This window comes from Martes martes, assembly GCF_963455335.1.
Source record: "Martes martes genome assembly, chromosome: 9".
NCBI lineage: Eukaryota > Metazoa > Chordata > Mammalia > Carnivora > Mustelidae > Martes > Martes martes.
The window spans coordinates 125,288,048-125,304,198 of NC_137896.1; positions in this window are offsets into that span (position 1 = coordinate 125,288,048).

Below are 16,151 nucleotides of genomic sequence, written 5' to 3' on the forward strand. Positions count from 1 at the left end.
AGGGAGGCCTAGTCATTCAATAACACCAGGAGAAAAACAAATCAGCCAAATTCAGAAGTGTTTGGGCTGAAAGTTCTCGGAAATTAGCTGATGTTAGTTTATCAACACTCACATTTGGGGGAGAATGTGTGACCTGCAGAGTAAGTGTAGAAGACCCATCAGAAGTTGTTTTTGGCTCGAGAAGGAAGACTACATTAGTGTAACTTGAATTCTTGGATTGTTTTGGACAATGCCAAGATCTGGGACTCAATTCTAGATAAGGCAAGTTTCCCAGCCTCCTATTTCAATTGTGTCACAAGCAAAGTGCAGCAGTCTGGGACAGTGCACACACATTTGTCGTGGGATGGAACACTTCCCCTTTCCTTTGCCTTTGGTAGGCCGGTCAGTCATTGGCACTCTGGCACAAGGTGGGTTCTTTACTACAAACAACCCAAGAAATCATGCTATATGAGTATTCTAGCTTTAGCTCTCCTTGCAAGTCTATGGAGGCAAAGCAGAAATGCTATCTTCTGAAGATGGAGTGGAATGCATCCAATTTTATTTGATATTGAGTACCAAATTTATCTCCCAAGTACAGAGGTTGTAGGCATTTCTTACAGGAGGAAAGGCCATTGAAACTCATATTTTCTTTTTCTGTTCTTCTCACTGCTTTTTATTCTTTCCAAACAAAATATTTTGCTTGGGGTTAACTACAGTGTTTGTTTCCATTTCGATATCTGGATATACCACCTGAGTTTGGAAGATCTTGTTCTCTATTAAACTATATTGTTGTACTGTTTGAACAAAGCTAGAAGAGTGGGGCCCTAAAGATGATATTTCAGTGGGGGTCAGGGTGCTTTAAGAGAGGAAGAGTTCCAGGGTCTGGCTTGTGTTCTTAGGAGTGAATTGTGTAAGTGAGGAGGAGAGTCTGAATTCGAATTAGCAAGGTTTTAGGATTGTGACTGGTGAAGTCGCCACTGCACCTTAGGACTTAATGTGTAGAGTAAGATGTTGTGTCAGGTTACAAGAGGTGCTAAATTATGAAGAAATGACCAACACAGAGGCTTACAGATGACAGCCATACATCTGAGGAGCACTTGACACTCAAGGAGGAGGGTATTCTCAAATAGGGTAAGAAAACAGTGGCCTAGACTTGGCCTTGTAGGTGTAAAAAATTTATTCAGTACCCCCTAAAACCAGTATCTAGGGGTCATATAAACACAAAGAGTCATCACCAGAGGTCTTTAGGTTTTCTGAGACCCAGAAGGGTAGGAAGAAGAACACTTTATGAGGGGTTTGAAGACTTAGGAGCTCTCTTATCAGGGAGTGGTTCTTCCCAGGAACACAGTGGTAAGCTCTGGGAGCTGGTTAGTAAAAGGGAGTAGGGCAAAGGCCACATTTGATGTTAATAATCACTGAGAAGAGAGGGCCACTCTGGGTGGTCCTAGAAAGCACCAGCAATTAGAGAAACAGAACCACAGCAGCTGGAGAGAAGCGATGGGGCTTAGAGAAATTTAGCACACCTTTTCAGCAGGTTATACTCTTGGTTCTCTACAAGGCTGTTTGGAAATGGGATTTCCATTTCAGGTGAAGTGCCTGATTCCTAAACATTTCCTCATTTAGATCATTTAATCCTTGTGTGACTGGGTCTTGCCACCTGAGGCTTGCTTTCTCTTCTAAGCAAAGTGGAGGAGGTTCACTCCAGTGACTTGAACACACGTCTTACATGATTTAGGGAATGCACACCATTTTGTGAGAGTGCTCTTCCTTTTCGAGCCATTCCGAGTTCTGACAACATGCTAGGGGTGACGGCAAGGAAGTTGTAGCACTTGGAAGGCCTCAGAAGAGGGAGAAGGAGCTGACTCCAAGAGTAAAAGGTTGAATGATCGTCAGGCGGGGGGCCAAGGAAAAGGGGAGCAATTCTGCCAATTCTCCGCTCCCCCCACCACGCGCTCCAACTTCCCATCTGCCGCCAAGACACATTTTATTTTTCTGACATGAAATATGTATATAATTCTAGCCTGATTTTTTTTTTTAAAGCACAAGAGGGTTGATTCTGTTTATGCCTCCCTCCAACTCCCACCCAGTACAAACATTGGCTTCCAGCCTGGTGGTGACGACAGGATCTAACAAAACAGAATCCTAGAGCCAGAAAGTAGATGGCCAAGTAAATATACCCCCAAACACTGACATTTTAAACCAAATAGGTACAGTGGTGGAGGACTTGGGTGAGGAGGCCCAGGCACGATAACTGCATGGGAACACAGCAGCAAACATGTAACAGCCGACTTTTTGCATAGAGGCTAATGTTATTTGTCTAGTCCCAGCATTGGGACTTCAGGTATCATCCTCTGCATTTAGAACCTGGTGGTTGAACCCGGGAATGGGTAGCCTCACTGAAACGGGATCTGTTTCAGGATGTTTCATATATGTCCCCAAAGTACATAGCTGGGCAAATTCATGAACAAATACGACTCATGTAAGAAAGGGGCACTTAACGCAAGTAAAAGGAATCAGGCAGTTGACAATATGCAAGTCCGTGAATTAGTGTGCCTGCATCATGGAGCCCTTGTGGTGTGCCAAGGCACGTCCACTTGATAATGGAGCCCCCATGCTTGGCACCTTGCAGCTCTGATCTCACTTCGTTTAATCTCCATGTGGCTGCATGTCAACTATGGGAAGAACATTAAGAAAAACATCACTCCCGTTGCAATAGACCGGGATTCATGGCATCAAAAATCTTGTATCACTTCTCATTTATTAAGGTTCCTAAACAATCATTAAATTTCATCCTTTGTTTCACTACTCCTATGAGAAGAGTTGTTCATTTCTGAACGTGTTCACTCCCAGCACCTCGCTCAAAATATGGATTTTTATTATGTGTTTTTGAATGAATGCCTCAGTGATGATGATTGCTCACTCTGTCAATAGCTTGATACTGAGAAATAAAAGAAAAATGAATTCAGCTTAAGTTCCAATAATTATTCTACAGCCTCAAAGAGCTACAGAGAGGATGCTTTTCGAAAACCAAAGCAAGGCCTTTTTCTATGTGGCTGCTTCTCTGTGTTGCTCCTCTCAGGGATGGAAGTGCGAGGAGGGTCATTCTTGTCGGTGTGACCGGTAGTTTCAGAATAGGAAATGGTACCTGCTCCCAGTGGACCGGTCTAGACCTCGGCAAGGGGGTTATTTGACACTCAAGGAGCAACAGAGGCTGAAGTGTATGGATCATTTTAGGGTGTGGGTCAAGCTGAAGCTGATTCCTTTAACTTTAAAATCGCTGGATTTTCCTATTTGATTATTTATTCTACAACTAGAGAATATTAAAATAAAATTAAATTTGCAAAAATATCCTTGAAGGGTTTTTTTCTAGATCTCTCTTTCTCTCTCCCTGCCTCTATCTCCCTTAACCCATAACTCTGTTAATGTCCAGGCCTGTCTTAGAATGGAGGTCTTGAGTGTCCTGTCACCAGTACTCTGATTGCCCAAGGTAAATTTAAAATCTAAGAAGAATCTTTACGGAGTATAACTCAACTCCATTTTGGTCATTATAAGACTCCATATCAAAAGCCATGCACTTGTGGGGATGTGCCTTTAACTCAAGTTCTTTTTAGTTAGAAAATGTTATTCTTAATAAAATTGGCTGGATGAATTTTGAGCATTTTTAATTCTTGCTTTTTGTCACCATGCCTACAGGATACACAGCCCCTCACTGGACTGCTCCCTGGCTAATCTCCTCCTCAGTTTTTGGCTTCTCATCTATCTATGTTTAGACATCTGAGCTCATCACCACACTCCCCTTTCTCCAACGGTTGTTGGGCTCTTTCCCATGCCCCGGCCTACAGCTATCCAGCAGGATTCTCGCTACATGAAGACGGTATCTCAATAGCAACAGGGCTGTTTCTCAGCCAGAATGAAAAGGAGTATCTATTGTTCTCAGCCAACACAGGGGATTTCTGGAGAATTGTAGCTGAATGTGAGATGATTCTTTTGGGGATGGATGGTCTAATACCATCTTCCAATTTTTTGTGATGTTCCCTTTTGAGATGCATTTTTCCCACCTAACACCATAGGTGACACTGTAGTGTTTGTATTCCACAACTCCAGGGCGGGGGGTGGTGGGGGGGCATTCACACAGGCTGCAGTGAGAACGGCATTCCCTTGAAGTTTGCAGTGTGCAGCCCAATAACTGTCCTGTGTATTCTTCGATGCATTGTTTTCTAGCACTGAAAGGGAGAGTAGAAATAGTCTGTTACTACTTCACATTTCACAGGTGAGGAACTGAGGCCCAACAATGGAGGGTCTTACGTATTTTCATACAACTAGGTATTTGCCGAGTGGATGTATGAATTCGTATATAGACTCCACATCTCCTCACTATAATCCACATTTTAAAGCTAATAGCACTTGATGAAGGATAAACTTATTTTAACCTATAACGTTATTTAAAGATAATTGTTTGATTAAATTTAAGACCTACCTTGGCCAACACAGGTATCTTCATTATTTAAAAGCCATTGATAGTTAAACTAAAATTAAAACTTTATTCCAGTATTCCCTGCACGAAGAAATGAATGCTATTCTTTTTTGGGGGGGAGGCAGGGAGGGACTTAAGGAGAGAGGGGAAGAGAATCTTAAACAGGCTGCATGCTGGGTGGGGCTTGATCTCACCACCCTGGGATCATGATCTGAGTTGAAAGAAAGAGTCAGAAGCTTAACCAACGGAGCCACCCAGATGCCCTAAAATGAATGCTATTCTTAAGGAGGGGGGAGTAATAGCATGGAACAAAGAAGTATGAGGTTATAAAAAAAGCACTCAAAGAAGAGCGACAGTGATTTCTTAAAAAAATATCCAACGCTGGGCAAAACCTCCTTTTCAGATGCTATTCACTAAATGGCATAAGATTTATCTTTGATACCTAGATTATTTTCTTTTGAAGATTTTATTTATTTATTTGAAAGGGGAGAGAGAGTGTGAGCACAAGCATGGGGAAGGGGTGGAGGGAGAGGGAGAAGCAGACTCCCTGCTAGGCAGGGAGCCTGACACAGGACTCGACCCCAGGACCCTGACTGGATCCCAGGACCCTGAGATAATGACCTGAGCCGAAGGCAGACGCTTAATCCACTGAGCCACCCACCCTTCCTAGCTAACTTACTTATTAAAAGAGAGGACTGCAGTCCCCTGCGCTAGGAAGAACACGGGGCTGGAAAGTAGAGGGCTGAGATGCCTAGAACTGGCTATTCTTGACCTCGACATGTTTATTGCCTTCGTGGGTCCTTGACCTGCCAGGTTGTGAAAAGAGGTTGGACTTGACGATCCCTAAGGTTTCTTATCATCTTTAATATTTTACAATCTGTTTTTCTAGAATTAGGTTCAAGGTAAAGGCATATAACTGTAGTAACCAGAGTGTCTGACGAGTATAAGACACCTAGTGTAGGATATCTAATTTTCTGACCTGTTGCCTGTATCTCCTTTTAACTGGATCATTCTTCTGTGTTACTCATAGCTAATATATGATTCTCTCCTTATAATCTACTAGATGGGGCTACAGTGAAATGTCCTGGTTCCTCCCTCCCATCACTCTCCCCTTTTCTGGATCTTGGAACTCTCGCAGCCTTGAAGCTTGCTGGCTCTGAGCTGGGTATTTGATTACTCGGTGTTTTCCTTCATCTGAGAATTCTGGTCCAGGACTCTCTGTTCTGTGTCCATCAGCTCCCTGCTCTCTGTGCTCCCAGGCTCTTCACTGATCACTCACTTGCACGGTTTCCCCTTCACGGCTTATCTTTCTCATCTGTTTCTTGATGCTCCTGTCAGTATATTCAAAATCAGGCCTGGTATTTCTGGAATTTTTCTACCAAAAATTTGTTTATTTTTTTCCTTTCTTCTTTCTCTCCTTGTTTGATCATCTGCGCCTTTCCTATAGTCTGACTGCAGCAACAATTGCAGGAAATTTATCAACGCGGTTTAAAATTTTTCTGTTTGTTTACTGGAAACTTCCTTTTCGCTCAAGGTCTTTCTATTCTCAGGAGGTGTCATCTTCTGCGTGGTATCTCTTGGTGTCTGAAGCTTCCTCATAGACCAGAACAAAACATGCCTCCGGGTGGTAGGTGAAATTTCTGAAATGACCTTCTCCTTCCCTAAAGGTCCTGACTTAGTTTTCCAAACCTGCGAATATGATGCTGTGTCATGTTTGTGATTTTGGGTTCTGCTGGATGGCACAGTTGCCCTTAAAACAGGGAGATCCTCCAGGTGGGCTTGATGTAATCCCATGAGTCCTTAAAAGCAGAGGGGTGGTGGGAGATCTGGAGCAGGAGGGCAGCTGCTCTGAAGACGCAGGGGCTAGGTGGGAAGCAGAAGGGGGGAATGCCGGTGGACAGATGAACCAACAAGGAGATGGAGACCCTTGTCTAACAACCAGTAACCGCAGGCAACTAAATCTGGCCAACAAGCTGAATGAGTTTAGGTTGTTGAGAGCCCCACCTGGCTCTACCTTGACTATCTGGTGGGACCCCAAGCAGAGAACCCAATTACCCTGTGCGCAGACCTCTGACCTACTGAAAGTGTGACATAATAAAGTGGTGTTGTTTCAGTTGGTCCGTGGGTGGTAATTTGTTACGAACAACAGAAGAGCAGTAGTCCCAGCTGTTTGGTGATTGGTGCTTCTCTCCTCCGGCTTCTGGATCCAGTAACTACAGAAGCTGGAGCTTTGGGTTCATTGAGTTAAGTAAGTCGTCTTGAACCCTGAGTTTTCTGAAATACTGAGGGTCCAGGAAGCTTCTAATTAATATTTTAAATAATGTTAATTATGGACACAGGCTTCCAGTTATGGAATGACTAAGTCATGGGAATAAAAGGCACAGCATAGGGAATACAGTCAATAGTACCATAATAACGTTGGGTGATGACAGATGGTAGCTATGCTTGTGGTGAACACAGTGTAACGTATAGAGAAATTGATTCACTATGCTTTATACCTGAAACTAAGGTCACGTTGTGTGTCAACCACACTTACATTAAAAAAAAAAATTGATTCTAATTTAGAGCTGCAATATTGCCTTATTTGAAGAGAATTGGGAACAGCCTGGCACAGAGTTTCTGTTACTCAGTTACCGGTAACTGAAATCTTCAAATTAGCAAATTATGCCCTAACCTCATTTAAGGACACAGTGGGGGGAAGAGAAGTGTGGAAAGAGGGTGTGGATGACAATGGACCAATGACATGAAAAATGAGTCTCTTACTGCAATTTTAAAAGTAAATAAAAACCAATTTGGAAAAGTAAAAGAAGGCTAGACTAGAATAGAATCAGAAATATCGTAGAGAAGTTGACGGATTAAACCCTGAGAATTTGATTCCAAGTGCTTATAAAATAGCCACTGCCTTTGGTGATAAAGGGAATTAGGTTGGAGAGGAAAAAAAAAAACTACATATTTAGATAATAAGGTTTGTCTTTTCTTTCTGTCTCACTACAAAGTGAGGGATAAGCTAGGAAACTGTAGAGATAAATTGTATTTTTATGCTGATGATTTGAATCTGTGGCCATTAAACACAAGTAACATAAGAATAAGATTAAAGATAAAAGAAAGACAGCTGTGAGAGACTTCCACATCAGACTGCCCCAAAGCTTTGAAATGCTCAAAAGGATTTCACCTAAAAAAGTCAATAAAATAGAGGTTCAAATGCCTTGTTAATGAATAAAATTGGAAGTATTCAATTTGGAAAGCATCTTCAGTGAAAAAGAAGATCTAAAGATGTCAAACAAAATCAAGTCTTAAATTTATGAATTTGGTGATTTTTAACTAGGTGTTTTCATTTCTATAGATCTGTCTCAGAATGGCATACCACTTGTGTAACAAATATCATCATTATGTAAACAAACTTATTTTTATGGAATTAAAATATAATAACATGCCAGTGTAGCAACGCTTGTGGCCCATGGGTCACAAGTACAAAGAATAATAGAAGCCATCTAGGAAACCAGGGACTTGAAAACTTCAGATGGAGAGAAATTAAGGGTTGTGTTCAGATGTTTCCCCGCTATTGGGCAAAGTCAAGTCGTGACGGCTTCTAAAAATAAATCTCTGGGTGGGTGTTCCCAGGTGGGGGCCGTGGCAGTCCCATGTCAATGCACTGGGGTGTACGATGAATGAGAGCTCCGGGGATGGCTGGCCTGGGCTGGATGCTTAGGGAGGAGATGAGAGGACCCCTGGGATCTGAAATATGAATACTAATGAGTCAGGTAAGGTGGGGAAGTGGGGAGGAGGAGAGAATTCCAGGCAGAGAAAACAGAACAGCAATTTATGTGGCTTGTGCTGCTTCTTAATGGCGCTAGTGATGTTGCCAGCCACAATGCAAATGATATTTTCCCACATTTCCCAGGTAAAAAGTCCATGTTTTTTCTCTTATGGTATTTTCAAAGCAGTTTGTTGAGATTTATAAGGCAGGAATTTATTACCCCAGTTTTAAAGATGAAGAAATCGAAGTCCCAAGGGAATGAAGTGGCTCTCCCAATCACAACTGACCACCTGGCACAAGCTGCAGGCAGAAATGCCACAAGGAAAGAGTGTGTCATTTACATGTATTTTACAATTTTTGCATTTTTTACATGTTATTTAACTGACACCATTAGGTGTCATCATTAAGACTGTCACCATTTGGAAGTATAGAAATGAGCGTAGGAGGGTTCAATATTTATCCCAAATCAACTGGTTAACTATGAGAACTAACTGTAAAAATACCTCCATGGCCTAGCCTGCCATTAGCTAGAATGATGAAAGACCCATTAGAGTGATAGAGCAAGTCCCAAATAATTCTCATCTTCTTGAGTTAGTCCCATGGGCAAATCAAGACAACTTAAATCTGTTCCACTGTAGGCTTCCTTCCTACATCACCACATCCAACATCGGAAGCTGCCTATGATTCCTTGTTGCAAACATCAAGGTATTATCTCAGCTGTCCTGTGTATATTTCAATGGTTAACAGCCATTGGCGAACACTTGCTAATAGAACATCAAATATCCATCTGCTTATTGTGCCAAAGGAGAGTTCCTTCAAAATTTTTTAGGGGGAAGATAAGAGAAATGAGAGAAAGCTTGACAGATGATGGGGGAAATGGGAAGGGGGAGCATGGGGGATGATGGTTCCAGGAATATGGAGAAACTTGGAGGAATGCCCAGAAACTTGGAGTGGGAGCTAGGGAGGGAGACACAGGGAAAATAAGGGAGGCGATAAAGACAGCCTCAAAGTGTAAGGAGGCCTTGAATGTCAGGACAGGAAGTTTGAAATTGATGATGGAACTGTGGAGGAGACAGAAGAGACATAGAGGGAAGTGGGGAGTGATGCTGTCTCAGGAGCCTGAGAGGCCGTCACAGGCATAGGGAGGCTGGGACTTTGGGGAAGGAAGGATTGCAAGAGGAGGGAGAATTTCCAACTCCCATGTGCCTCACAGATACATTTTAAAAAAGCACAATAAGGACTATAATGAGGAAATAAATGTCATAAAAATGTTTGATAGCAGATGGGACATAGAAACATGAAGAAATGCCAGTAACCTCCAGCCAAGAGCAATAAGGGAAAAAGTTTGGTCTAGCTGACCTCAAAGCTCTGTTCCAACCTTGCAGAGTCTGTAATTCTATGCTTTGGTTCAATTTATTGGTGCAATTTATTTGGTTCAGTTTATCGAATTCCGCTTGCATTTATTTGCCAGCTACCGCCTATGTATAAAACACGTGAGGTAGTGGAGGGTGGAGTGGGAAGGGGACATGAGAGTGAATGTAATCCCTCCTCTGAAGAAGATGTGTGTGTTCTGGGGAGAAGATCTTGTAAACTATAATGAGTAAATGAGCTCGGAAGATTATACATGCAACGGAAGCCCAGATGGGAAGGTGGACGAACTTAGTTATCTACGAATGTGATGGTTTTAGGGACTGGCAGAGAAGGTGAAACCATTTATTAGGGAGAGGTAAAGTTTGTCTAAAAGGGGTAAGAAAAGTGCTCTGAGAATGATAATTTTGGAGGCAGAATTTTAAGATGGTTCCTGATGAAACACACTCTTGTAAAACTCCCTGTCCTCGAGTGCAGGTGGGACCTGTGACGTGCTTCTAGCCAACAGACTATGTCAGAAAGGTGGATGCCACTCCTGATTAGATTATTTTATAGAGTTAGTAGGGTGATAATCATGCATTCAAAGAAGTGACTTGCCATTTGTGAGATGTCTGCTTGGCAAGGAACTTTGGGGCCTCAAGGACTGGAGAGTATTTCCCAGCTAACAGTCAACAAGGAAGCAGGATCTCAGTCCTACAACTTCAAGTGATTGTGGTTTTCCAAAAAAACAGGTGAGCTTGGAAAAGGGCCCTGAACTCCATAAAGGAGAGCAGCATGGAGGACACTAGACTGGAGTCTCATGAGACTCTGAGGACAGGATCCAGCTAAGACACGTCCGGATTCCAGATCAGCAGAAATGATGAGATAATAAAGGGATGTTCCTTATCTATTATTTTTTAAAAAGTTAATTTACTTATTTGAGAGAGAAAGAAAGTGGGGGGAGGGGCAGGTGGAGAGAGAGGGAGAGTCTTTCAGCAGACTCCATGCTGAGCACAGAGGCTGATGCAGGCCTCGATCTCATGACCCTGAGATCACAACCCTGCGATCACAACCTGAGCCAAAACTAAGAGTCAGACCCTTAACAGACTGCATCACCCAGGCACCCCAAGAGATGTTTTTGAAATCACCAAGTCTATGGTAATTTGTTATATAGCACTAGAAAACTAATAGTATGAGCTATCATGTCTGGCTGAAGCTCTTAGTATGTATTGGGGGTCAGTGGGGGGAAAAAAGGCTCAAAAGATTGTTTGGGATGAGACAATTCAGTCTGGTCCAAATTAGAATCTATGTAATGAATAGAATCTGATTCAAATGGGAACTAAATTAAATTCCAGTGAGTGGGATACTGTTGGGGACACTGTGTGAGCCGCCATGTTCTGTGGTGATGATAGGGGTACGGTTTGGGGAGTGAGCGGAGGAGTCAGCATAGAGAAGCAGGGAGCAACCAACACCGTACTAGTTTCCCAGCACTTGCCTGGCATGTGGCTGGAGTTTGCAGCCACGGTGATGACTTGCCCTGTGGCTATATCACTCCCTTCCAGGTTTGCAGTGTGTGTGTCAAATCACTGTGTTGTGCACACCAATTAATGCAATATAGTAAGTCAGTTATATGTCAATGAAAAAAAAAAGCCTGAGCACCTGCTATTAGAAGGCGCAAGGCAGGAGTGAATTACGGCTAGACAAAACTGTCATGGAATCCGAGAAGTAGGAGGTGGGCGGAAGCCTCAAACACATCTCTCCTAATCTACTTCCGTAATGAGTAGAGTCAGTAGCTCTACCAACAAATCAGTCACTACCATAGAAAGACGGGGTTGTTAGACCTTGTCAATCATGAGAAGACTTTCTTAATCTGAAATATAATTTCATGGAACCACTACTGTCGAGATGAGAAGTACCTTTACAGTTATTAAAAGATGAAAATATGAAGACCCAAAGGGGAGACAGTAATTGTCCAGTCTCCCAGCGTCACTCCATGCCAGACCACGTACAACCCGCAACAATCTACCACCAGCCTCTCGGGTATGGGCCGGACAAATGAAGGAGGAAGGGCTCATTTAAAGATGGGAACAATTAGGAGTGAAAAGTGGCCAACTTTACCTTCTGAATTTATATACAAACCTAATAATTGGCCAAGCCTGGCCATGGCTACTAGATAGAGCATCAAGTTTGCTGTGAGGGCGGTCACCTCTCTGCCATCTGTTTTTCTTGACTATTTCCATTCCCATTTATTTATGTTTCTTTATTGCATAACCTTATACCTTTCCTTGTAGAAAAGCACGGCCAACGGCAGGTTCAATAAGTCCTGGGAGAAGAGAAAAGAAAGGGAGCATATAATGAGAAGAAGCCTCAGATTTTTTTCCCTGACTCATTAACATTAAAAGCACTTTATCAAGCTGTGTGTGCACCCAGACATATTTTCCTGGATTGGAATGCTGTGGCCAGGCCAGTCCTACAACCACCCACCCGTTAAACACAGACTGATGTCCTGGAAGGAGGTCAGTGACTATCTCAAGATCAAGTCAAGTCCCTATAGCCAGGATGGCTGATTGGGGCCCTTTGCGTTCTTTTGTGGAGTCTGTCGAAGGCCTCACCTTATAGGAAATGACAAATAGCCGCTCACTAATAGCAGAATTTCCCCTGGGAGGCATTCCTGGGAAAGAGCATAAAACCACAATCAAATGACCATGCTGCTTCCCATGTTAAGTACACAGTGAGTGGTTCATGTGTGGGCTTTGGACAGAAGTCTAAAGCCCCAGATAGACGATTGGGCTGCTGGCGCCCCTAATGACTTCACTGGCCTTGACATGTGAGGAAGCAGGACATGTACCCATTAGAGGCAAATTTTTATTAGAGTGGCCATTCCAGGGATTATTAGCAACTTGTAAAGAATGTAATTACCACTTAAGCTGTATTCAGCTGGATACATTTTAACTCTAATTGAAAACAAATGTATGTTTTACTGTATGGTTGGTTAAGCCCCACAATTGTGACTGTTATCTTATTATTTGCCATTAATTAAACCAGCATGTGCTGGGATTTATTTGCAATTATGCAGTTGCATTTCGATGAAGGCTCAAAACAGACGTCTCTGTTTAGTGTTTGTTCTGCAGCAACCGGCTCAGCGTGAGCCACTGTGATTTTGGCCACAAACTTCTCACACCCACTGAATTGAGGAGATAAGATATAGGTGCACTTTTGTTTCCATTCTTTTTAGAGAACATTTTAAACTCATCAGATCCTCCTTACTCTTTTGTAACAGGGAACATGGCCACCTGAAATCTTGATGAGTTTCAGAAGAAATCAGTTTCTAGCTTCTTTTGATCATTAAGAGGAGTGCTTAGGGCTTTGAGCTCCTTCGAATATTGTGCCTGTTTTTTAACCACATGCAATCGTCAAGGACCTCATAGTATTTAGTAATTTTTTTTTTTTTTTAACCTCAGATTGGATGTTTCATTCCACTGTGCTGGGAAATTTGATTTTAGGAAAATCTGATCTAATTATATAACTTGCCTTCTGAGACTGCATTTCAAGGCCTAGATGTAAACATAAGAGCCCTGGCTCTAACTCTCCAGTTTGCTGTGAAATCAGGAAGTGACTTCATATCTCTGGACTTTAGTTTTACCATCCGTGAAACTGGGATAACAAACCTGATCTCATCTACCTAGCAGGGGTATGCTGAGACCACAGGAGATGACAGCAGTGGAAGGGCTTTAAATCTCTAAGGAATATTCGAGAGGTCAGGATCATAATGATGAGACTCTTCCTCTCACTTCAGATGCATGAGATTAGTCTCCACTGAACGCAGCAAAGCCTCCACACTCCTCGGATGTTCTATGATGTTTTCTGAAATGGCAGCCGTGGTTTCATGGTGTGCCCCTTAAGGGTTGCCGTGGTGCTTTGAGGACAGCCACACAGAAATGAACCGCGGCCACAGATGGGGCGATTTGTATATTTGAAGGGAAGTGCCCAGTCTTTGAGATGATGAGCTGCCCAATTACCTCCTGTACTCTACAGCTGTTCTTGTTTCCACTGGCTTGCCCTCATCCTCCTCCTGTGACCATCTAAGTGTTTCTCTCTGGGCATCATCCTATTTCATATTCCTTGTCATCATCATCCTTGTTGTCCATTTAAGGTATATCTCTGAGCTTCTAGAGGCTTAGCTACGCCCAAGCTTACCTCACGCGTCGTATGTTCCAGTGACCATGTGATACGGTAATGGGAGGTGTTAGCCCAAGGGGAAGTGCCTAAAAGAAAGACTAGCCAAGTCACAGAGAAGACAGAGCTCAGGGATCTAAATCTGTAATAAGGCTCTATAATAAGGTTCTGACAGAGGTAGGAGAATTTTTTTTTTAAGTTTTTTTTTTAATATTTTATTTATTTATTTGACAGAGAGAGAGATCACAAGTAGGTAGAGAGGCAGGCAGAGAGAGAGAGAGGGAAGCAGGCTCCCCGCTGAGCAGAGAGCCCAATGCGGGGCTCGATCCCAGGACCCTGAGATCATGACCTGAGCTGAAGGCAGAGGCTTTAACCCACTGAGCCACCCAGGCGCCCCGAGGTGGGAGAATTTGATTCCAAGACAACACACTTGAAGAAATCAAAGCTAGTTAAGTATTAAGTTGTGCAAGAATTACCATTTATAAAGTGAATACCAAATAAGCATGGGATACAGATCTGATCCTTATCTATCCAGCAGATCTGGCCCTTGTCTATCTTCCCACCTTGGTTTATCAGCCCCTCTCACCACTCTATTCAATAGATAATGTTGACTCTGCGTTTGAACCCCCTGAAATTTCCCCATGCTCTGAACATGCAATGTTTTTAGACCTTGGTGCCTTTTTACATGCTGTTTGTTGCCTCTGCCTAGAATATCTCCCTTCCTCATGGCAGGTCTGCCTCTTCTCCATGAGCCCTTTGAGAGCTGGAACTCATCTTATTTGCTTCTATATTTTCAAAATTCAGGTGTTGGCAGAGTGTGCATTAACTGAACATAGGTATAGATCACTGGTGTCCAATAGAACTTTCTGTGCTGATGGGGATGTTCTGTATCTGTGCTGTCCAATCCAAGAACCGCAAGCCACGGGAATCAAATCAAGGAAGAGGGGATGAATTGCTTTGCCTCAGCTGCAGAAGCCGTCCGAATATGAGACAACGCTATACGGCCTCTTTTCTGGGTGGAGTCATCTTGCCTTTGGCACAATCATTCCTACAAGGCCAGAGAAGGTACAGGGCAGCCAGGGAGACAGAGCATGTCTGGGTCGGGGAAGAAAAAGAGCACTGCAGGGTCACCAGCTGGAACAAACTGAAACTGAACACAGCTGGAGGTCATGCTACATGCTTTCCAGATGCCTCCCTGGAACCAGTTCCTATTATATCTCGGCAAAGGAGGCGCTCGAAATAAAAGTGAAATCACCATGGCTCCATGGTCATTTGAGTATGACCCTCTAGAACCACAGTGTCCATGCTGGGGGGGTACCTCAGGAGTCACCACCCAGAGGGGTTCCTACGGGTTCAGAAAATCCACAAGTCCCCTGAATTACAGGGAAACATTGTGCATATGACTATTTCCCAGAAAGATGACTCTCAGCATTCACAAAAATTTCTATGAGATTTATAAATCAAAGAAGATTTGGAACTGCTGTTCTATCTCATATCTCACCTACCATGTCCTGTATGAAGAATGTGAGGCTCAGAAAGCAGAAATGTCATTTCCCAGCTCATGCACTGAGTCAGTGGGAGGTCACGGGTGGGAGAGGAGGCAACCAAGGATATAGCTTATAGTTACTCATTAGAGACCCTGTCCCATTGGCCTGATTATCCTCAGCACCTTTGGAAGTAGCTGTTCCAGCTCATACTCACCTACTAGGTTCACATGAACCTTAACTTTTTTTCAGTCTTCACAATGTATCATGAGAAACTTTGTTATGCCTGGTTGAATACCGGAGCTAACGTCAGAGCTTCATGATTCCCAGGGGCCACTGGGAACCGTAGAATTAGCAGAAATGATCTGTGGACACTTGTGCAAACCAAATATTATCTGTGGACTAAAAAAATCGTGTTTCCCACATATGTATGAGAAACTTAAATGCCGACACTGTGGGTAAGAAACAAAATGGCGTGCGTGCGAACACACACACACACACACACACACAACAATGGGAATCGGGGCTCTAAGCTTTGAAATCTTTTGATGCCATAGGAACCCTCACACTCACATGGGTGTGAACCCCTGAAGTATGTTTCCTGCATTTCCCTGAGTCTGGCAATCTTGGGGAATGAGGTTGAAATGGATGTTTTCTTAATAAAATTATTGGTTCAAGTGCTTTCTCGAGTCCCCAAATCAAAGTTAGCTACGGGCATTTCTCAGGTGTGAAGACACCCCATTCTACAACAAGGATCCCTGATCCTGCCCGGCTTCCTCTGGTTCACTGAGGCTGCTGCCATTTGGAAGAAGCCCCTGGCCTTCTGACTTTTTGGATGGTGGGGGATGGGTTCTATCATTTTTAGGGATGTTAGCCTCATCATTGGGCAGATGGGTTAGGGTTAGGATATCTTCATCAAAATTGGGGATGATTG